At 38.1% G+C, this 23,098-nt stretch overlaps 1 pseudogene; it reads right to left on the reverse strand.

The window, feature by feature from the left end:
* The window catches only part of LOC110192324 (creatine kinase B-type pseudogene), a 198,337-nt pseudogene extending 177,539 nt beyond the window's left edge, over positions 1 to 20,798 (reverse strand).
* Between the last annotated feature and the right edge of the window lie 2,300 nt (positions 20,799 to 23,098).

Below are 23,098 nucleotides of genomic sequence, written 5' to 3' on the forward strand. Positions count from 1 at the left end.
CTAGAGGACATATTCTCTGCAAAGCTCTTATTGGACATAAACCTCTGTGCTTTGCCCTTTGGGCCACCTAATACGGTGATTTTTCTGAGATCATGGTGCTCTCTGATTCACAGGCATATGGCATTATTGAAAGTATATTGGTGCTTAAAAGATGCCTCTTGGGGGCAACAAGCCATCTTAGAGCAATGAAAGAGATGCACAATTTTCCAAATGTAATAAGCCCCTAACCTTTTTCTTCTGTTCAGTTCTGGACTTAATTCACTGTTCATCTGAAGCATCTGAGATGCTACATAGTATAGAAAAAGCAAAAAAGAGATTTGGAGTCTGCAGATGTGAATTCTAATTCCCATTTTCTTTCCTCAAGTAGTTCACTTAAAATTGCTGGACTTCAGTTTCCTTAGATATAAAATTAAGAGTTGGACTACAATAGATCTTCACTAAGGTGTTTTCCAGTTCTAGGATCCTATGACCTTTTGACCTGTCCAAGAGATACACATATAGAGATAAATAAGACAGAGTGATATAAATATACACATACACACAGAAAGTGGAAATGGGAGGGAGAGGGAAAGAGAGAAGAGGAAATGGGAAGAAGCAGATCTGGAAGGGGAAAGAAGGAAGGGAAGGGAAATATAGGGGAGGGAATGAGAAGACAGGAGAAGAGGGGTGAGGAGAGAAGAGGAGAGTTCAGCAGCATGCATAGTGAATAGAGAGCTGACCTCAATATAAGCGACCTTCTGGGCAAGTCTTTTAACCTCTCAACAGAGCAAGGTGATTCTTTAATAATGAAGATGAAAAGCGTGTGCCTATCTACATTGGTATGTGTATGTATGTATATGTATGTATATATATATATATATACACATATATGTATAAGGACATATATGTGTATAAAGACATGTGTGTATATACACATACAGGGTAAAATGACAGAAAAACATGGGCTACCCACTCAACTGCGTGTTGCATACCACTTCAAAATGCTGAGTCTGGTGTGCCAGAAGGAGAAGGCAAGAAGGTAAATAACTAATTCACTAATTTGGGCTGTCGTTCATAGATTTGTTCTAAAGAATGTCCCAAATATTCAGATTAAAGAAACACCGATTTTCTAGAGACGTGCAGATAGCCACTGAATATGACTTTCAAGAAAATATAGAAAGGACAATTGCCCATAGGACATCAATAGACATAAAAAGATGAATAAAACCTGTACTGTCTGTGGAGTCACTTTACAGGTAATGCACTTCTAAGTGAACAGATCCAAGGTTAAAAAGCTTAATACATGATCAGAAAGATACTTTTCTCCTACCACCGGAAAATCTCAAAACATTATATGGAGAATTATTAGACAACCAGACTCCTTTCTCCTTACCTCCCTTATCTGCTTCCTTCCCCACCTTGCCCACATATATACATACTTGAACAGCTCTTAAATGTTAGACAAATCTTCTTCCCATTTAGGGGATTATTTTTCAATAGTCATCATTAAAGCCATTGCTTTCCCACAATACCACAGATAATGCAGAGCTGGCTGCCATTACTTTAAATCAAGAAAGAGTTTGAAATACTAAGGCTTTTACTGAAAAGCTAAAGGAGACACAAGCTATGTCAATGTACAGTCAATGAATTGACCAGTTTGGAATTGGATGTCTCACCATCCCACTCCTACTTCCTAAATTATTAGTACTTTCTCCTTCTTTAAATTACATTGAAACATTTTCTACATGGCTTCTTTAAGGCAGGTACTATTGTTGTTGTTTTTTTTTTCATATCCCCACTATCTAACAGTCAGTGTCTCATTTTATAAATGTTTAACAATTTTATACCAAGTTCTGGTCATGTCATCTTCAAGATCAAGGACTAGACACCTAATCCTGTCCCTACTAATTCAAATAAATGGGGGGAAAGAGGAATTATATGCCAAGAACAGAGCAACAAGTGAATCCATTGATCAAGAAAGGCAACAAGTTGACAGCCTTGTCAGTAAACATTGGAGAACACTAATCCTGAAGCTCCCTCGCCAACCATCATCCACACTGATGAGGAATGCACGAACAGATATATTGTTTTGTGCTTGCCATCCACACAGGAATTCCCCTCCTGCTGTAGAGACTATGCTGGGTACCTCACTTGCAGCCCATCCTCTACTCCATTGCAAAATGCACCCTACAATGACTGCCCAATCACATGGTGATTGTAAGACAGAAGGAAGCAGTTTTCCTTCTGGCTAGGGAAGCCCCTAGGGTGGCTCTAAATGGGAAACCTAAGGCTACAGATATTATATCCAGAATGGCCACCTCATTCTTCCCAAAACCTGAAAAAGTAGCAAAAACTGATTCAGCCAATCAAGAGAACCAGGAAAGAACTAGGGCAGAAGGCACAGTATGCATGGTGAGTGGCTGCACCAGACCTGAAGGTAAAAGACTGAAATTGACCAGGAGCCAGTCCTATGTCCAGTCCACCCAGAATCTACTCAGGGTAGGGACTTAGTGAAAAGTAAAGTCCTCTAATGTGAAAAGAGGCTGTGACAGCTTTGCCAACAGCCCTAGAAGTGTACCTATCATTAAGGCAGAGAAATCAGAAAATAACGATGGGAGAATATATGAAAAAAAGTGGCTACAATCACCAAAGGTTTCAAGAGGAAGAAAATTCAATTAAAAATCTAAACCACAAGCATAAATCAACAAATTGGATACTATGATTAGAAGGAAGGATAAGTATTAAAAGCTCAAAACTTTTACAAAGTTATTTTAAAATATATTATAAGACAAAGGAAATTGAACCAGCACCTGAAGAAAACAGAACCCTATAGAATCACAAAATAATGTGGAACAGAAGACATTCAAAATTGGTTCCAGAGAGAAATGAAAAATATAAAAGAAGTTAGACAAAGAACAAATGTCAGAGTTTATCATCTGCCTAGAAGAAATAATTAACCAAGAAGAATCCATTGTACCAAGTTTTTCCAATGAAGATAAAAAGAGAACAACAGATTTGGAATACGAATATGCTGAAGTGAAGGAAAATCAGAAAGAAGAGAAGCAAAAGGCAATATTGTTAAAAACACACAGAGGCTCGATACAAGCAGAAGCAATTGACCTCAAAGACAAAAAAACACAGAGACAATTTAAGGATCATAGGTCTTCTAGAAGAGAGCAAACCAAAGACAGAAAGAATCCACCAATCACCTCCTGAAAGGAAAGTCAAAATGAAAAATCCGCAGCATATCATAGCCAAAATCCAAAACTGTCTTGTTGAAGAAAAACATCCAGAAAGAAGTTTACATAGCAAGGAACTATACTCAAGATCACACAAGACTTGGAAGCTTCAACTAAATACCACAGATTTTGATATACAATCAGGGATGTGCTGGTACATGTTTAACAACAGATTCCCCAGGGAAAAATGTACACATGCCTTACTTTTAAGTTTAATCTGTATTATTAACATTTTTCCCATTACTTTCTTTTTTTAAAATATAAATTTATTTATTTTTAGTTTTCAACATTCACTTCCACAAGTTTTTGAATTCCAAATTTTCACCCCGTCTCACCCACCCCCCACCCCAAGATGGCATGCATTCTGAATACCCCTTCCCCTAGTCTGTCCTCTCTTCTATCTCTCTCCCCTTCTCTTATCCCCTTCCCCTTCTATTTTCCTGTAGGGCAGGATAGACTTCTGTACCCCATTTCCTATATTTCTTATTTCCCAGTAGCATGTGAAAACATTTTTTTAAACATAGGTTTTTAAAACTTTAGATTTCATATTTTCTCTGTTCCTCCCTCCCTACCCACCCTCATTGAAAAGGCAAGCAACTCAATATAGGTTGTACATGTGCAGTTATGCAAAACACGTCCATAGTAGACATGTTGTGAAAAACTAACTCTATTTTCCTTAACCTTATCCTGCCTTCCCATTTATTCTAGTCTTTCTTTTGCCCCTGTCCCTCCTCAGAAGTATTTGCTTCTGATTACCCCTTTCCCAATCTGCCCTCCTCTCTATCATCCCCCTGCTCTCTTGTCCCCTTCTCCCCCTATTTTCCTGTAGGGTAAGACAGATTTCCATACCCAATTGAATGTGTATGTTATTCCCTCCTTAAGCCAAATCCTATGAGAATAAGATTCACTCATTCCCTCTCACCTTCCCCATTTCCCCTCCACTGTAAGAGATTTTCTTTTCTTTTTTTGTGAGATAATTTACCCATTCTACCTCTCCCTTTCTTCTTCTCCAGTATAATCCTCTCTCATCCCTTAATTTTATTCTCCAGATATGACCCCTTAATCTTCAACTCACCCTGTGCCTCTATCTATCTATCTATCTATCTATCTATCTATCTATCTATCTACTATCTATCATACATACAATAATTTTTTTCCTCCAACTACCCTAATACTGACAAAGGTCTCATGAGTTATAAATATCATCTTTCCATGCAGGAATGTAAACAGTTCAATCTTAATAAGTCTCTTATGATTTCTCTTTCCTGTTTACCTCTTCATGTTCCACTTGAGTCCTGTATTTGAAAGTCAAATTTTCTATTCAGCTCTGGTCTTTTCATCAGAATGCTTGAAAGTCCTCTATTTCACTGAATGACCATTTTTTCCCCTGAAGGATTATACTCAGTTTTGCTGGGTAGGTGATTCTTGGTTGTAATCCTATCTCCTTTGCCCTCTGGAATATTATATTCCATGCCCTGCGGTCCTTTAATGTAGAAGCTGCTAAATCTTGTGTTATCCTGATTGTGTTTCCACAGTACTTGAATTGTTTCCTTCTGGCAGCTTGTAATATTTTCTCCTTGACCTGGGAACTCTGGAATTTGGCTACAATATTCCTAGGAGTTTTCCTTTGGGGATCTCTTTCAGGAGGAGATCTGTGGATTCTTTCAATTTCTATTTTGCCCTCTGGTTCTAATATATCAGGGCAGTTTTCCTTGATAATTTCTTGAAAGATGATGTCTAGGCTCTTTTTTTGATCATGGCTTTCAGATAGTCCAATAATTTTTAAATTCTCTCTCCTGGATCTATTTTCCAGGTCAGTTGTTTTTCCAATGAGATATTTCACATTGTTTCCTAATTTTTCATTCTTTTGGATTTGTTCTACTGTGTCGTGATTTCTCATAAAGTCGCTAGCTTCCAATTGCTCTATTCTAATTTTTAAGGAAGTATTTTCCTCAGTAAGCTTTTGGACTTCCTTTTCCATTTGGCCAATTTTGCTTTTTAGGGCATTCTTCTCCTCATTCGCTTTTTTTTTTTGCCATTTGGGTTAGGCTATTTTTTAAGGTGTTATTTTCTTCAGCATTTTTTTGAGTATCCTTTAGCAAGCTGTTGACTTGTTTTTCGTGATTTTCTTGCATCGCTCTCAGTTTTTCTTCTACTTCCCTTACTTGTTTTTCAAGATCCCTTTTGAGCTCTTCCAAGGCCTGGGACTGATTCATATTTTTCTTGGAGGCTTTGGATGTAGGAGCTTTGACTTTGTTTTCTTCTGGTTGTATATTTTGATCTTCTTTTTCACCAAAGTAAGATAATATAGTCTGACTCTTTTTGTGCTGCTTACTCATGATCCCAGCCAATTACTTGAGTTTTAGACTCTTTGTTAAGGTATGAATCTGCTTCCAATATGGAGAAAGTACTGTCCCAAGCTTTGGGGGGTTTGTACAGCTGTTTTCAGAAATACTTGCAGGGACCTGTAAATTTTCAGTTCTTCCAAGGTGGTATGATAAGGGGAGAGGTGTTTACTCCTTTCCTGGCCTGTGACTACAAGTACTCCTTTCTATCCTGTAACTGTGAGGAGGGGTTTCTCTCCACAGCCACTACAAGCTCCACCAAGCCAGAGCTCCTCCTCACCCCAGCACCATGCCCAGAACTGTGGCCCAGATCCAAACACGGGCAAAGCAAGAGATTCCTGCCTTAGCACTGGCAAAGAGATCCCTGCAATCCCTCTCTGATCAGCCACTGGATTCCCCCTCAGTCTGTGGGCCAGAAGCTCGGGAAGCAGCTGCCCCCCCCCAGGGCCACGCTCTTGGGGAATGGAGCTGAGACCCCGCCTTCCTTTCTCAGCACCGACAGAAACAGACTTCTCCCACTGACCTTCTAAGTTGTCTTTGGCATTGGTGAATTGAGGAGTCTGGAAACCTCCACAGCTGCCCAAGATTCAGTCGTCTGAGGCCTGCTCCAGATTCACCACAGCTGCGCCCACGCTGTGGCCTACGCTCCCAAACTGGCCCGATACACCTTTCTGATCAATCATCCAGGTTGTCTTGGGCTGGAGATTTGTTTCACTCTGTCTTTTTGTGGGTTCTGCTGCTTCAGAATTTGTTTAGAGCCATTTTTTATAAGTATTTGGAGGGTTTGAAGGAGAGCTCAAGCAAGTCACTGCTTTCACACCCCATCTTGGCTCCGCCCCCCAAAATGTTCCCCATTACTTTCTTAAGTCTAGAAACTCAACAAAACAATAAACCAAGCCCTAATTTGTAACATTTATTTCTGGAAGGCAAATATTCATAACGAAAAATTAACAATCGGCTCTCCAGAGTTACTTCAAACTGGCACCAGCTGAATAAATATTTCAAAAAGCAAAAAGATAAAGGCTTACAACAAGAATAACATCCTGCAAAGCTAAGTATAATTCTTCAGGGGAAAAGATGAGTTTTTAATGGAACAGAAAACTTTCCAAAATTTCTGATGAAAATATCAGAGTTGAGCAAAAAACTTCGAAATACAAACACAGGAGTCCAGAGAAATGTACAGTCACTTGAGCAAATAAAAGAAACTGCCTGACGATTTGGTGCTACCATTCTAACAGGTGGAGAAGAAACAAGTGTCTCTGTAGAGCCTTAAAGTTTAAAAAAATATATTGAGGGAGTTAGAAGGGCATAACTTCACTGTTAGTTGAAACAAAAAAAGGGTTGAACACCTATACACAAAAAGTTTGGCAAAGAAATATATTAAACTCAGCAGAAAGACAAACAGATGAGAGGGGGTTGGAGTTACGATGGAGGATTAAACCGGGGAGGGAAGCAAGCAAAACAAACTTCCTGACTCTGAAGGGAAGGGGCAGCAAAATGGTGGGAAAGGAGAAAAATAGAATCTAGTTAAGGGGATGCCTTAGCTTGACTCATACAATTAAAGAACAGCTAAACAGATTGTGGCATAGGAATGTCATAAGCAATGACAAAGGAGATGATTTCAGAATCTTGGATAGTATTCACTGCGGCAGAGTGAGTAAGCAGAGCAAGAACAATGTATACCCAGTTAATAATATTGTAAAGAAAAACAACTTTGAAAGACTCAAGAATTCTGAGCAAAGCAGTGACCACCTATGCCTGCAGAGGATCTGTAGTGAAGCATATTAACCACTTCCTGATAAAAAGACTTTGGACATATGACCAATGTGGGGTTTTATGTTGCTTGATTATTCTTATCTGTCCCAAAGAATAGTTTTCCTTATTTTTCTCTTGGTTAATTAGTTAATAGAATTTCTTACACAAACTTTTAAAAAGATAAGTAGTGTGAAGTTGAGATTCATGATTTCATACAGAACCTATTTTGTGTTTGGCTGTGTGGAAATGGCCTTTTTGGTGGTTTAAGTTCACAATAAAAATGTTTTAATAAGGGGCAGCTAGGTGGAGCAGTGGATAGAACTCTGGCCTTGGAGTCAGGAGGACCTGAGTTCAAATCCAGACACTTAACACTTACAAGCTGTGTGACCCTGGGAAAGTCACTTAACCCTGATCGTCTCAGTAAAAAGAAGTTTTAATAAAAACAAAGTACTATGGAAACATTTATTTAGAACCAGAAGACTTTAGGGATTATTCATTTCAAGTCCTTAATTTCAGAAATAAGGAAACTGAGACCCAGAGAGGTCTTATCAAAGGGAATACAAGTAATAAGTAATAGAGGCAGGATTTGAACAGAGGCCTAACAACTCCAAATCCATTTCTATACAATTGGGTTGACTAAGTTGGTTATCAAAATATTCAGTATGCATAGAGATGGCCACTCTGACAATAAGAGATTGAAAACAAATTGGGGGAAGACAAGTATCATTTGGGAGGAAATAGAGTCAATTGATTAATTATGCTAACCTGGACAGCTTTTACCATGCTAGAAAGAGTTATGGGACTGTCACATTTTATAATTCATTATGCTCCTTTAATGAAACATATCTTATTTAATATCATGTCTAGGTATGATTTATTATGTTAGATACACTTAGCATTCTTACAAGACACTAAAGAACTAGATTAGTCTGAAACTAGAGAGGAGAAAATTGTAGCTAGTTCAAATTCTTTTTTTCTCTATAAAAGTGATGGAAATGTTATTAAGAACCAACTAGCATAGTTGAAAAAAAATGGACTTTCATGAAGGATTTTCTCCATTCCCCATTTCTACAAGGTTAAAGTTTAGAAAGGGCAGCTAAGCTGCTCAGTGGACAGAACACAGGGCTAGGAACCAGGAAGACTCCTCTTCCTGAGTTCAAATCCACCCTCAGATACTTACTAGTTATGTGCTCCTGGGCAAGTCACTTAACTTTGCTTGCCTCAGTTCCTCATCTATAAAATGAGCAGGAGAAGGATATGGCCAACCACTCCAGTATCTTTGCCAAGAAAACCCCAAATGGGGTCATGGAAGGGAGGACACAAATGAACAGCAATGACAAAGTTTAGAAATGTCCAACAGTATCTCAAGCAGCAGACTCAAAACCCTTTTGAGTTTCCAGTGTAAATGGACACATTTCTCACCTACCAAGGCCACAAAACAAGGTTCAATTATATCCTCAATCAATGGGATATTTGCCACATAGCCTGTGGGGTAACCTCTATAATACTGTTACAAATGGGAGAGGGAACAGCAGTGAATTATCTACCACCCAATGAACAAATTCATCATCCTTTTCTCTGTCTTCATCTTTGTTAACCTCTCCAAAAATATTTAACACTCTTGACCACTCCCTTCCTTTTCAAAATGTTCTTTCTTGGCTTCCATGATACTTCAGTGATTACTGTTTCAAAGGTACTATCACTTAAGAAAGAGAAAAGCTACAAATTACGATTAGGTCATTCTATGAGACACTTCTCCTTGCAGAATCAGGGAGTTTGTAAGTTTAACTGATCTATAAAAAGCTTGTGTAGGAGACAGAGAGATAAGTAAACAGAAACTTCTTTCTTGATAGAACTGTCTTCACTGGTATTTATAAAGAAATCTTGAGTCTAAAGAGAGATTCTTAAAAATAAGGGCCCAAGATAAGCTAAATACACTATTTTTCTGTCATGGCAGAAGAGATGCTAGAAAACACAGAGGAAAAGAAAATGGAAGATTCTTCTTTATAAAACTACTGTAACCTTTATCTTGCAAATAGGATGAAGAAAAATCTTGAGAAAAGACTGTGTTAAGATAAGAATCACTACAGTAGAAATTTTAGATCAATCTGCTGTTCTTTTGCACAGGTAAAATACTTTAAATAACTATGTCTTTATTTAATTATATATTTCACTTTAATAAGTGATATTTTAGTAACATTAATATTTATTTAATTCTAGAAGATTAAAGGATTTAATGGAGAGAGAGATATGAGTGACTACTATTGGGAAAAGGAGATTTCTCTAGTTTATTAACTAAATAATATTTGATGAAGTGGTTTGGGGGCTCTGAGCTTAGTTGATTAATTGAGAGATATGTTGAAATTGTGTTAATTAATGAGGAAATAGCCAAACAGACCCATGGATTGCCCTAAAGCTCAGGATGATAGGATTAAAAATGAAACCAGTCAAGTAGCAGGCTGAGGGGTAACCCATAAGTGAGAGTGGTAGATTCTGACAACCTTGCTTCACTTCAGCATCCTGATTCTTCTTCCATTTTCAGGTTGTACCGTTGACTCATCTCCACAGGACTTTCTCTACCACGCCATAGAAATCTCTTCACTTTACTCATGAACTACTTTTTATATTGAAAGAACTCTCCGTACCTCGGCCTCACCTTCTGAATGGTTAGTTCCTCCCAGAATCTCCGGTTCTAGGAAGGGTCCCAGGCCAAAAATGTTTTCGTCAGTTTCTGAAGTGGACTACTGACTCATCTTCACAGGACTTTCTCTACCAGTTACCCCCACACACACCCAATATCTTCTTCCTCCTCTCCCTTTCAGCTCCCTTTCATGTGTCATCTTTCCTTATTGGAATGTCAGCTCCTTGAGGACAGGGACTATCTTTCTACATTTATTTGTATTCCCAGCACTTAGCACATAGTAAATGCTTCATAAATGCTTGTTGATTTGTTTTTAACTGCTTTTCTCACTATTCCTCTTCTGTCAAGGCATGGTAATGTAGTGGAAAGGGCATCAGGTGAAGTCACAGGAGTTAAGCTAAAATCTCAGTTCTAAAACTTAACGGCTATATGTTGTTGTTGATGTTCAGTTGCTTTATCCTTGTCTGACTCTTCACAATCCCATTTTGGGGTTTTCTTGGCAAAGATATCTGACTGGTTTGCCATTTCCTTCTCCAGCTCATTTTGCAGATGAGAAAATTGAGGTAAACAGGGTTAAGTGACTTGCCCAGGATCGTGCAGCTAGTAAGTGAAGCCAGATTTGAACTCAGGAAGAAGAGTCTTCCTTAGCTGCCCAAGTACAGTTTGGGGCTTAATCTCTCTGGGCCTCAGCTTCTTCTTGAGGAAACAATAGATATGCAAACTGCTTCAGTTTTTTAAGGCATGGGAAAAGAGCAAGGGAAGATGTCTATAAAATGAAGGAGGTGAAAATTGTTTATTTCTTTTTTAAAAAGAAATTATTTATTTTTAGTTTTCAACACACACATAATATTTTGAGTTCTAAATGTTCTCCCCCTCCCTCTCTTCCCCCCTCCCCAAGATGGCATGCAATCTGATATACATTTTACATATACACTCATATTAAACATATTTTCACATTAGTCATGTTGTAAAGAAAAACTGGAACCAATGGGAAGAACTATGAGAAAGAAGAAACAAAAAGAGAGAGAGAGAGAGAGAAGAGAGAGAGAGAGAGAGAGAGAGAGAGAGAGAGAGAGAGAGAGAGAGAGAAGAGAGAGAGAGAGAGAGAGAGAGAGAGAGAGAGAGAGAGAGAGAGAGAGAGAGCAAATAGTATGTTTCAATGTACATTCAGATCCTGTAGTTCATTTTCTGGATGTGGATAATGGCTTCGATCATGAATCTTTTGGAGTTGTCTTAGATCCTTGCATTGCTAAGAAAAACCTAGGTCTGTCAAAGTTAGTCATGGCACTATGTTGCTGTTACTGTGTACAAGAGTCTCCTGGTTCTGCTCATAAAGTTGTTTATTTCTAATGTTCATTGTGACTCTACATCTTTTATGTTCCATGACTCCTCTTCCTTCTCCCACCCCTTGATGATAGGCATTCTCCATAATTTTGTCTCTGGACTTCTTTTTTTAGAATCTGCTAGTTCTAGTGGGGAGAGGGGCCACAGAGTGACCCTAAAGTCTACATATGTGCTACGTAAGTATGGGAAGTACCCTATGCAAAGGCATGGAAGAGGGTACAGCAAGTAGAACATCTCATCTAGAAAGTGGGTTTCCAAAGGGGAGAAATGTACATCTAAGTCGGAAAAGATAGAATAGAGTCAGATTACTTGTCTTTAAATACCAGACAGAAAAATTTAAATTTTATTCAAGAGTCAATAAAAAGCCATGGAAGTTGCTTAAGCAAGGGAGTGACATACTTGTGCTTTATAAGGATTATTTTTATAACTCCATAGTTGCAATAATCTAGACAAGCTGTGATGAGGACCTAAATTAGTGTGGTAGGCTTGTAAGTAAAGAAAAGCAGATATCATATTTCACTGCATAATCATCACACCCTGGTGGGATGTGTGGAGTTTTGTTTCTTTTTTTTTTCCCAGTCCAAAAATTGGTTTGTAACCTTTCATCATATAATCCTTACATGGCATAAATCTGTTCATCAAGACGCTTAAAAGGTAAACAGAGCAGCAGTGTATTCACCAGTGTCATATGGATACACATTTATCTCTTGTGCATTGTAAGCCTCGAGCCTAGAATTCTTATCCCATGCACATTGTCAGTATATTTCCAAAAGCAAACTTGTATGGCTTGTTTAGAGCACTGAAGTACTAACGGTATTGTCATTCAACCCAATGAAGAGCTCCTAGGTATAAGGGGATCAGGCCAGGCAGGTAAAGCTGCCGTGAGTAAATCACCTGATATTGTAAAACTTGCATCTTCCCGTGCTGGCTAAACTGTACAGTTCATCTACCAGAGATACAGTTTAGTGATAAATGATTAAGTAACACTGGCACAATTTTTAAAGCTTCACATAATGGTCACACCTCACCTTCTGCAAAAATTGCTATAAAATCTGTGACAACTATGAGGTGAAATACAGTACATGACAGGAAGGGCAAGGGAAGAGTCTAGGACAGGGGTAGGGAAACTTCGGCCTTGAGGCCACATATGGCTTTCTAGGTCCTTGAGGACCTAGAGGGCCACATGAGGCCTTAAGGCCTCAGGTTGCCCACCCCTGATTTAGGAATGACTCTAGGGTCACAAATCTAACTAGAAGGTACCCTCAAAAGAAACAAGGAAATTAATGGGGGGGGGAGGTAGGATAGATAATGAGTTCCATTTGGGACATATGTTTAAGGTGCCTAGAAGACATCCAGTTGGAGATGTCTAGCGGGCACAGTTGATACAAGACTGAAGCTTCAAAGGGTTGAATGGATGAATCTGGGACTTAGTATATATAGAGATAATTACTGAACCATGGGAACTGATTAGTTCACCAAGAAAATATGCAGAACAGGGGTTCTTAACCATTTTTGTTCCATGGACCCCTTCTCATAATAATGTTTTGAAGTACATAAAATAAAATGCATAGGATGACAAAGGAAATCAATGTTATTGAAGTATAGTTATCAAAATATTTTATTTTTATTTTAAAGTTCATGCACTACAGGTTAAGAATCCCTGGTATAGAGAGAGGAAAGAAGAGCTGATTTAAACACTGGGAATGGCCCAAGGGAAAGTTATAAACTGGAAACATAGATCCTCAAGGAAACAGTTGAATTCAAGGCCTGCCAAGTTCCTAAAGGAAGGTTCTAATGGGATTTATTCTAATGTCCTTAAAATTTTCTCTAATGCAGTTCAGCCTCTGGAACTTGCATCTTCTTTTTTGCTATAAATATCAAATGCTTTCACTTTGCCTAGTGAAACAAATTTGGGGTTTTCCCCTGTAATCTCCCCAGGCCCTGTCATCCCTGAGAACAGAAATAGAGGAAGTACAGTTACATAAGATGGTTTGGGGGAGCTTTGAGAATCTTTCCTTATGTTCCATTTTGTTTGGAATCCATGTGGAGTTAAATGTGCTTAGTGTATTTCGGTAACTGAAGAGATGATGTGGTCTGGTGCAGTCATCTATTCTCAGATATAATTTTTAACAGGTGACATTTATACAGTGCTTTAAGCTTTCCATAAATTATCTTGTTTGATCTTCACAATACCCCTATGGTGAAGATACTCTCTTATTATCTCCATTGTACAGAAAAGGAAATAGAGGCTTAGAGGGATTAAAAGAAAATAAAATTCCCATGGGGTCAAATAACTAGTAAATGTCAGAAGTGGGATTCAAACCCAGGTCTTTACTGAGGCCAAGTCCATTGAGCATTCTGCTGGAAAATGTTCTTTCCAGGCAGTTCAGTCTGTGACCACTTCATCAGGCTACAAATCTCAAAGACTCACCTTATTAACATTGTAACTGCTCGTCACCACCACATAAGCAAATACACACACACACACACACACACACACACACACACACACACACACACATACACACACACACAAATTATGGAGCTTTTGCCAGACTCTATAATGTATTGTCTTAGTTACTTCAATACTTAAAGGACTTGTGACTTCACAGAAGTGGTTGTTCTCTTCATCAACGCACATCACAACCTTTCTATAATGTGTTCAATGGTCCTTAAGTTGCTATGTCAAAAATAAAAATGACTCTTGCTATAGCCACCTAATAACAAATATTTGTGCTTAGCTAGGCTGGTTCTCATAAAAATGGCATATTCAGTCTCTCATCAAGAATCACAGATTTAGAACTGGAAAGAACCCTACAGGTCATCTAGTCCAGCGGTGTCAAACTCAAATAGAAACCTGGTCCACTAATCCATACCCCTACAGGCCACACATTGACTTAGTTTGAAAATATATTCTCTATGTGTTATTACATTTTTATTTCTTTTGATAAATATTCCCATTTGCATTTTAATTTGTCCTGGAGCAGCTCTTAAGAATGTTACCAGCCCCAAGGGCTGCATAGTTGGTGACTCTGATAAAGTTCAACCCCTTGTTTTTATGGATGAGGAGGCTGAGGCCTTTAGAGGTCAAGGTCACACAGATAACAAACAGTAGCTTTAATCCACTGTACCATACTTCCTTTCACACTGAAACCCTTTCTATAGCTTGTTTGAACTCACGAGTTGGCACTCCATTGGCATAACCTTCAAGAACCCGAAGTCATCTGTACTCCATGATGAGGTATTCAAAGTATGTTACTAGTGTGGTATCACAGTGGAAACTTTTAACATTTATTTTGAGCTTTAAAAAATCGATTCAAATATACCCTTTGGGGAAAAAGAAACTCACCACACTTTCTTGTGATCTACACTTAGAACCAGCCTTTGAACCACAAAAATCAAACTTAAACAAGGATAACCACCAGCACTTAAAAGTCTTTGACTGATTCTAAGATCCATCCCCATCTCTCTAACCTCCACTACCACCACCCTATTACAAGTCTTTATTATCTCCTGCCTAGAATAGTACAATTGCCTTTTAATGGGTTTTTCTGCCTCATCTCTCTCCACTATACTCTGCCCTTCATTCCACCTCAGATTTACCTTCCTAAATGCAAAGATACGATCAGGTTATTTCTCTGCTAAAAACCCTCTCATGGCTCCATCTCAACTACTGAATAAAACCTACACTTCTTAACCTAGCATTCAAGACCTGACACAATCTGAAGCCACCCTACCTTTCCTACCTTATTTCATACTATTCTCCTTTGCGTTGCCCAGCTAACTTTGAAGACTTGCCAAGCCCTAGACTCATTTAACGCTCTCCTGGCTCTGTGCATTTGATCAGCTGTTCTCTGTGCCTGGGATGGCCTCAACCTCATCTCTGCCCATCAAAATTAAACTCTTCAAGAGTTGGCACTGTTCTGTTTTAATTATCCAATATCTCCAATATCTAGCATTGTACTTTGCACATAGCAAGCATTTACTCTCCTTCCATGTCTAGCTCAAAAAAATTTCTTTATATGAAATCTTCGTCAATTCCTCTAGTCAATATCTTTTCCCTTGTAATTTATGAGCCTCAGAGGATAATTTTTTTTAAAAAAATCTATAGTACCTGTATCACAGGATTATGGCAAGGAAATTATTTTCTAAAGCACTATTGAGGAGGCAGTGTTATTCAATAGAACGAGAGCTAAATTCTCAGAGAACTTGAGTTTTGCCACTTACCATGTATGTGACCCTGGTCAAATCCTCTTCATCTATGAAATGAGGGGGTTAGACTAGATGACCCTTAAAGATCCTTATAGGTCTAAATTGATGATGATATCATTATTTTTGTTTGTTCCTCTCATTTGCACTTATTATTTTCAATTGCATTTTAGTTATTTGTGTACCTATCATGTCCCCTCTAGGGCAGAGACCATGTCTGCTTCATCTTGGACTCTAGCACAGGATTTTGACCATAGTAAGCACATGTGGTTTGCTTAATTGAGTTGAATTAACTGTATATTGTCATCAGCTGCCACATAAATGGTCAACATCTATCAGTTTAATCAAAAACTATGGTTTAGCTGATGATATCTCTCTATAATATAAGCAGGAGTAACATCTCTGAAGAAGGAATGTGATTCTTATTAATACACTTATTACCTTCTAGGCCAAAAGGAAAGAATCTTACTAATGGGTCATAAAGTTATTTTTAAAAATATCATTTCTGAGGAATTGCCAAAATTTGACTCTTACATCTTAGACTTCTGATCAAATAAGTAGGTTTGACCACTAGAGGGCAATACAGTAGTAAGCTATCTGTCCAGTGCATAAAAAGGAATTCTTGCTAGTAATATGCAATCGGTCCCAAACTAGTCAGCCTTGCCCAGGATGACTGGCCGGATTACTTATCAATTAAAGTTCCCTCAGAAGACTGGATTCTAAAAAAAAAAAAAAAAAAGAGCAGAGATACATGCGTTGACTACAAATAGGAGATGATTCATTGAAAAAAAGAAACATTTTACTGAAGAAATGAATCTAAAGATAGAATGGAAATAGAGATGAATACATATTGTCTTTTTGTTGGCACTATAAGACGAGTTTCCCTTGGTCTCTGCGAGGAAAGAGTATTTTACCTAGTGATCCCCAGAAAGGTGACATGTTTTCTTTGTACTTTTTTTGGATAGTTGAAGGGAAAGAAAGTAACAGTGATCCATTGCTCCCTGGTGATCTGGTTTCATGAGATTTCACCCAAACTCCTTTAAAAAGTCTGTCCAATCCCTGGAAAGAACCTGGATTTGTGGATTGTAAACTCAATGGAAGTCAACAGAATAGAAGTGCAGTCCAAAAAACTTAAAGTGATCTTTGATGATATTAATAGATGTATAAGGCACAAAATAAACAAGATAATATTCCCACTATCCTCTGCCCTGCTGAGACCATATCCAGATCTATGTCCATGTCTGGCAATATGTTCACACCGATAAATACAGTGCTTTCAGCACAGAGAAAACTTTATGGACAAGAGCCTAGAAAAGTACCATGTGGGGCTTAGTTGCAAAAATTGGACATATTTTCCTACAGAAGAGACGACTGTGATGGGGGTAGAGGGTATGATTACCACCTCTAGTACATAGAACATTGTCATGCATAAGGGTGTCACAACAGAAATCTGGAAGTAAGAGAAACAGAGGCAACAAAGTTTAGAGCATGATCGTTTTATTAGCAAAGCTAGCACTTGCCAATAAATGGGGTCCAAGGCTCCTCAGTAACCAAGAACCTGGTCTGACAGTGAAGGCACTTCTTTTATAGTAAAGTGACACAATCTATTTTTAGCAAAGTAGGTGTCATTGAGTTATGAGTGGCTAGAATCAGAGAATGGGATTTTCCATAGCTTGGGGATTTTTGCACAGCTTGGAATATCAGCCATTAGCACTTTATGAGATACATTTGACCTTTATCTTTAGTATCTTTATTTTTAGTTTTCTCTTAAAGTAAATGGTGCATGACTTACAAGGGAAAAATAGGGAACTAAAGATGCAAGTTTAAGGAGTTCTAAACTCACATAACAAAAGAGAATAGTAACTTGATTAGGCCTTAATGAAATAAAGTAGTATATATAATCTTAATATCACAAGAGTTGGATTTGTTTAGAAATATGGAAAGCCCAAAATTAAGCTGTTTGTGAGAGGCTATGCTCTCAAATCAGAGAACCCTGGCACTGGTTAGAAATATTTACCTGCGCAAAAGAAGCTTTACCATGTTCATGACTCAGTCAAAGACCAAGATAAATAACACTAAAGTAATTGGCTGTGATCATGAGCAAACAGCCCAAAAAAAAGCCAGACCATAGAATCTTACTTTGGTGACAAAGAAGATCAAAACATACAATCAGAAGACTACAACAAAGTCAAAGCTCCTACATTCAAAGCCTCCAAGAAAAATATGAATCAGTTCCAGACCATGGAAGAGCTCAAAATGGATTTTGGTAAGCAAGTAAGAGAAGTAGAGGAAAAACTGGGAAGAGAAATGAGAGTGATGCAGGAAAATCATGAAAAATGAGTCAACACCTTGCTAAAGGAGATCAAAAAAAAAAAAACAAAGAAAATAACATCTTAAAAATATAGCCTAACCCAAATGGCAAACGAGGTCCAAAAAGCCAATGAAGAGAAGAATGCCTTAAAAAGCAGAACTGGCCAAATGGAAAAGGAAGTCCAAAAGCTCACTGAAGAAAATACTTCCTTAAAAATTAGAATGGAGCAAATGAAAGCTAATGACTTTATGAGAAATCAAGACATTGTAAAACAAAACCAAAAGAATGAAAAAATAGGAGACAATGTGAAATATCTCACTGGAAAAACAACTGACCTGGAAAATAGATCCAGGAGAGATAATGACTAAAAATTATTGGACTATCTGAAAGCCATGATCAAAAAAAAGAGCCTAGACATCATCTTTCAAGACATTATCAAGGAAAACTGCCCTGATATTCTAGAATCAGAGAGTAAAATAGAAATTGAAAAAATCCACCAACCACCTCCTAAAAGAGATCCCCAAAGGAAAACCTGTAGGAATATTATAGCCAAATTCTAGAGCTCTCAAGTCAAGGAGAAAATATTACAAGCAGCCAGAAATAAACAATTCAACTATTGTTGGAGCCACAGTCAGAATAACCCAAGATTTAGCAGCTTTTATATTAAAGGGTTAGAGGGCTTGGGGATATGATATTCCAGAGGGCAAAGTAGACAGGATTACAGCCAAGAACCACCTACCCAGCAAAACTGAGTATAATCCTTTAAGGGGAAAATGGATATTCAGTGAAATAGAGGACTTTCAAGCATTCTTGATAAAAAGACCAGAGCTGAATAGAAAATTTGACTTTCAAATACAAGACTCAAGAGAAGCATGAAACAGGAAACCGGAATGAGATATCTTAAGGGACTTATTAAAGTTGAACTGTTTACATTCATAGATGGAAAGATGATATTTTAACTCATGAGACCTTTGTCAGTATTACGGTAGTTGGAGGGGGAAAATATATGGATAGATAGATAGATAGATAGATAGATAGATAGATAGATAGATAGCACAGGGTGACTTGAAGATGAAGGGGTGATATCTAAAAAATAAAATTAAGGGGTGAGAGAGGATTATACTGGGAGAAAAAGAAAGGGAAAGGTAGAATGCGGTAAATTATCTCACATAAAACAGACAAGAAAAAGCTTTTACAGTGGAGGGGAAGTGGGGGAAGGTGAGAGGGTATTAGTGAATCTTCTTCTCATTGGATTTGGCTTAAGGAGAGAATAAAATACACACTCAATTGGTTATTGAAATCTATCTTCCCCTATAGGAAAATAGGGGGGGAAGGGGACAAGAGGGGAGATGTGATTGAAGGGAGGGCAGATTGGGGGAAGGGGTAATCAGAAGCAAACACTTCTGAGAAGGGATGGGGTCAAAAGAGAGAATAGAATAAACAGGGGGGTGGAATAGGATGAAGAGAAATATAGTTAGTTTTTCACAACATGACCACTATGGAAGTGTTTTACATGACTACACATGTGTAACCTGTATGGAGTTGCTTGCCATGTCAATGAGGGTGGGTGGGAAGGGAGGAAGGGAGGGAATTTGGAACCCAAAGCTTTAAAAACAAATGCTAAAAATTGTTTTCACATGCAACTAGGAAATAATATTTACAGGCAATGGGGTATAGAAATTTATCCTGCCCTACAGGAAAATACAAGGGGAAGGGAATAAGAGAAGGGAGAGGGGTAATAGAAGGAAGGGCAGATTAGGGGAAGAGGTATTCAGAATGCATGCCATCTTGGGGTAGGGGAGGGGCAAAATGGGGAGAAAATTTGGAACTCAAAATCTTGTGGAAATGAATGTTGAAAACTAAAATAAATAAATAATAAGGGGGGGGTAAGAGTAACAGCTAAATCTTGTGTAATCCTGACTAAAGTTGCAAAATATTTGAATTATTTCTTTCTGTTTTTAGTATTCTTTTCCTTGACCTAGGACCTCTGGAATTTGGCTATAGTATTCCTGGGAGTTCACATTTTGGAAATTCTTTCAATTTTTATTTTGCCCTCTGGTTCTGAGATATTTGGGCAATTTTTCTCCATAATTTCTTGAAATATGATGACTTTCTGGTAGTCCAAAAATTCTTAAATTATCTTTCCTTGATCTATTTTCCAGGTCAGTTGTTGTTCTGATAAGATATTTAAGATTTCCTTTTATTTTTTTTATTTTTTTTTACTTTGTTTTATTGTTTCTTGATGTCTCATGGAATCATTAGCTTCCGCCTGCCCAATTCTAATTTTTAAGGAATTATTTTCTTTCTATTTTCCTATTATTTCAGTGAGCTTTTGTGTCTTATTTTCCATTTGACTAAATCTGCTTTTTAAGGAGTTATTTTCCTTGATTTTTTTTGTGCCTTTTACCAAGTTATAAATTCTCTTCATAATTTTCTTGCACTGCTCTCATTTCTTTCCCAATTTTTCCTCTACCACCCTTATTTGATTTTTAATATCATTTTTTTGTGTTTTTTTTTAAATCTCTTTAACTCTTCTAGGAATTCTTATTGAGCTTGTGTCTGAATAGTTCTTTGAGCATTTGCTCATAGATATTTTTACATAGTTGTCTTCTGAATGTGTACCTTCCTATCACCATGTATATATGTATATATGTATATACATATACATATATATATATATATAGAGAGAGAGAGAGAGAGAGAGAGAGAGAGAGACAGAGAGAGAGAGAGAGAGAGAGAGAGAGAGCGCGCTTCTCTATCACCAGAGTAGCTTTTAATGATCAGGTCCTCTTTTCCTTGTTTGTTCATTTTTCCAGTTTATTTCTTGACTTTGGACTTCATGTTAGAGTTGGGTTTTGTTCATTTGAGAGACAGGAAGTTTCAGGCTTTTTCACCATGCTGTTTTCATAGCTACTCGTAGAAATCTGCAGGGGAGAGCTGTGATCACTGCTCTCCTGATCTGTACTCTGGTTCATACCCGGCAAGGATGCTGCTCCCTTGCAACCAGAAGTACTCCTCTTGGCCCTGGACCTGAGATCTAGAAGTAGATAGGCAAGGGAATTGCCAAATGCTTCGTGGTCCTATTTCCAGTGCTAACACGGGGTCCCCTGTAATCTTTTTCTGACCAAATGTTCAGTGCTCTTACTATCTCTGGATTGTGAATGTTCCTGGCATAATTACCACACCACCTCCAACGTCCAAAGAACCATGCTCCTGGCCAGTCCCCACCCCACTGTCACAGACTCCTCTTTCTGACCTCCTAAGTTATCTGGGCCGGAAAAATGTCTCACTCCAACTTTTATTGGTTATGCCACTTTAGAATTCAATTGATTCATTATTTTTAAATTGTTTAGAAAGGAATGTTAACATTTATCTTCTGGGAAGGAGATGGATTGGATGACTTCTGAGGCTCCTCACAATGCTTGTATATGTGTATGTAGGTATGTACACATATAATTATTTGTATACATGTATGTGTAGGTGCAACACATATGTAAAACAGGTGTATTAGCCATATATACACATATTTTCTTGGACCTATGATTTCTTTAGTATAGGAAACCGTCCAAGAGGAATTTCTTCTACCAACAATCCAAGTTAGCACCTGCTCTCCACTTATAGTCTTCATTGCCCTGCGACACTGAGAGGTCAAATGACTTGTCCAGAGTCACATAGCCAGCAGGTGTCAGAGAAGAACTTAAACTCTGGGCTTTCTGACTCTGAGGCACAGCTTTCTATCCACTATGCCTCATTGTCATATATCATATTTACATTTAACAGAAATATATTATGTATATATGTGTTATATATATATATATATGTACATTAGATATAATGCATATGAAATATAGGCATGCATATATGTACACTGTGTATATGCATATATGCATATGTGTGTATATATCATGTGCATGTATGTGTTTGAATGCAAAGACAGAATCTGCCCTCAAGAGACTGTTGTGAAATCAAATGAAAAAGCAAATTCTCAAACTATCTAAATATAAGGTGATAGTATTATCTTCCTGCTTCTTTATTTGTTCACTGGAAATTAATATCAGTGAGGAGACAAGTGTGATGAATGGGCCAAAAAGTTGGTTTCTTTGGGTCATGTGTCAGAACAAACCTTTAGACAATTCACCCACCCACAGAAAATGTTCTGAAGCTGCATCTGCAGAGCACCAAGAGATGCCACTTCAATTAGGGAATCAGTCAACCCAGTAAACAAATGAGCCAAGCCAATCAATCTTGCCGACAACATGATGGTTCCTCACTTTTGTGCCTGTTTCTCAATTTAATAACTTTTGCTGCCTCACAAATATTGCCTCATCCATGCCCATCCCAACCTCAACTCCCAATTGGCAATGTGAAAATCCTTTCCCAGACTAAAGGTTAAGAAAGAACCTGGCTTTGACTGAATGTTAATTTGGGAGTTCAGGGCTGGAGCAGTGGCTGGGATTTGGCCACCAGACTAGCCTTGAGAAAATTTTTCAGAGAAAGTGGGCAAAAGGCCATGGGTAGAGGGAAGTCCTGGATGCATACTACTTAGTGTCCATTGTGCAACCTTGTCTGTTTCAGCTGGGCTGCTATCCAGGCAGAGTACTTTGTGTGAGCAGGCATAACTGTGAAATAGCTGCTAGTGAGAGACAAACCCTGCATCACATCAATCCACAGCCCCCTGGGAAAAACTGTAGGTCCCATCCTCCCATATTAAGTACCCAGCTGTGGGGCTTGCAAATGAGAAATGTGTCTCTCCAAAGCCGCATTGCTTTTTTGCCACATAAAGTGGAGGAGGGAGGAAAATCTGTATTCACTCCTAGGAGAATTTGGTCAATAAAAACAGTAAATGTTTTGGTGACTATTAGAGGTTCTATTGTTAGGCTGCTGTGGTATAGTGGAAAGAGCTCTAGATTTGGAATCAGAAAACTGTTTCAAATGCAGACTCTTGCTTATTTGCTGATTGCCCCTGGGTAAGGAACTTAAGCCCTCTAAGCCTCAGTTTCCATATCTGTAAAATGGAGATAATAACTGTCATCTACATGGTGCTATGTGTTTTGCAGGGTCTTTTTGCAAATTCTTTTACATATCTCAAAGTAGATTTCCTGTAGACAGCTCAAACCCAACATATCTAAAACAAAACTCATTATCTTTCCCTCTTTCCTCTTTCTAGCTATCCTGTTACTATCAAGAGAACCATCAGCCTTCCAGTAATCCAAGATTAGAGCCTCGGTATCAGCCTCAACTTCTAATTCTAATTCATCCCATATATCCAGTCCCT

The sequence above is a fragment of the Phascolarctos cinereus genome, unplaced genomic scaffold (assembly GCF_003287225.1).
Source record: "Phascolarctos cinereus isolate Bilbo 61053 unplaced genomic scaffold, phaCin_HiC Scaffold_3;HRSCAF=262, whole genome shotgun sequence".
NCBI classification, from domain to species: domain Eukaryota; kingdom Metazoa; phylum Chordata; class Mammalia; order Diprotodontia; family Phascolarctidae; genus Phascolarctos; species Phascolarctos cinereus.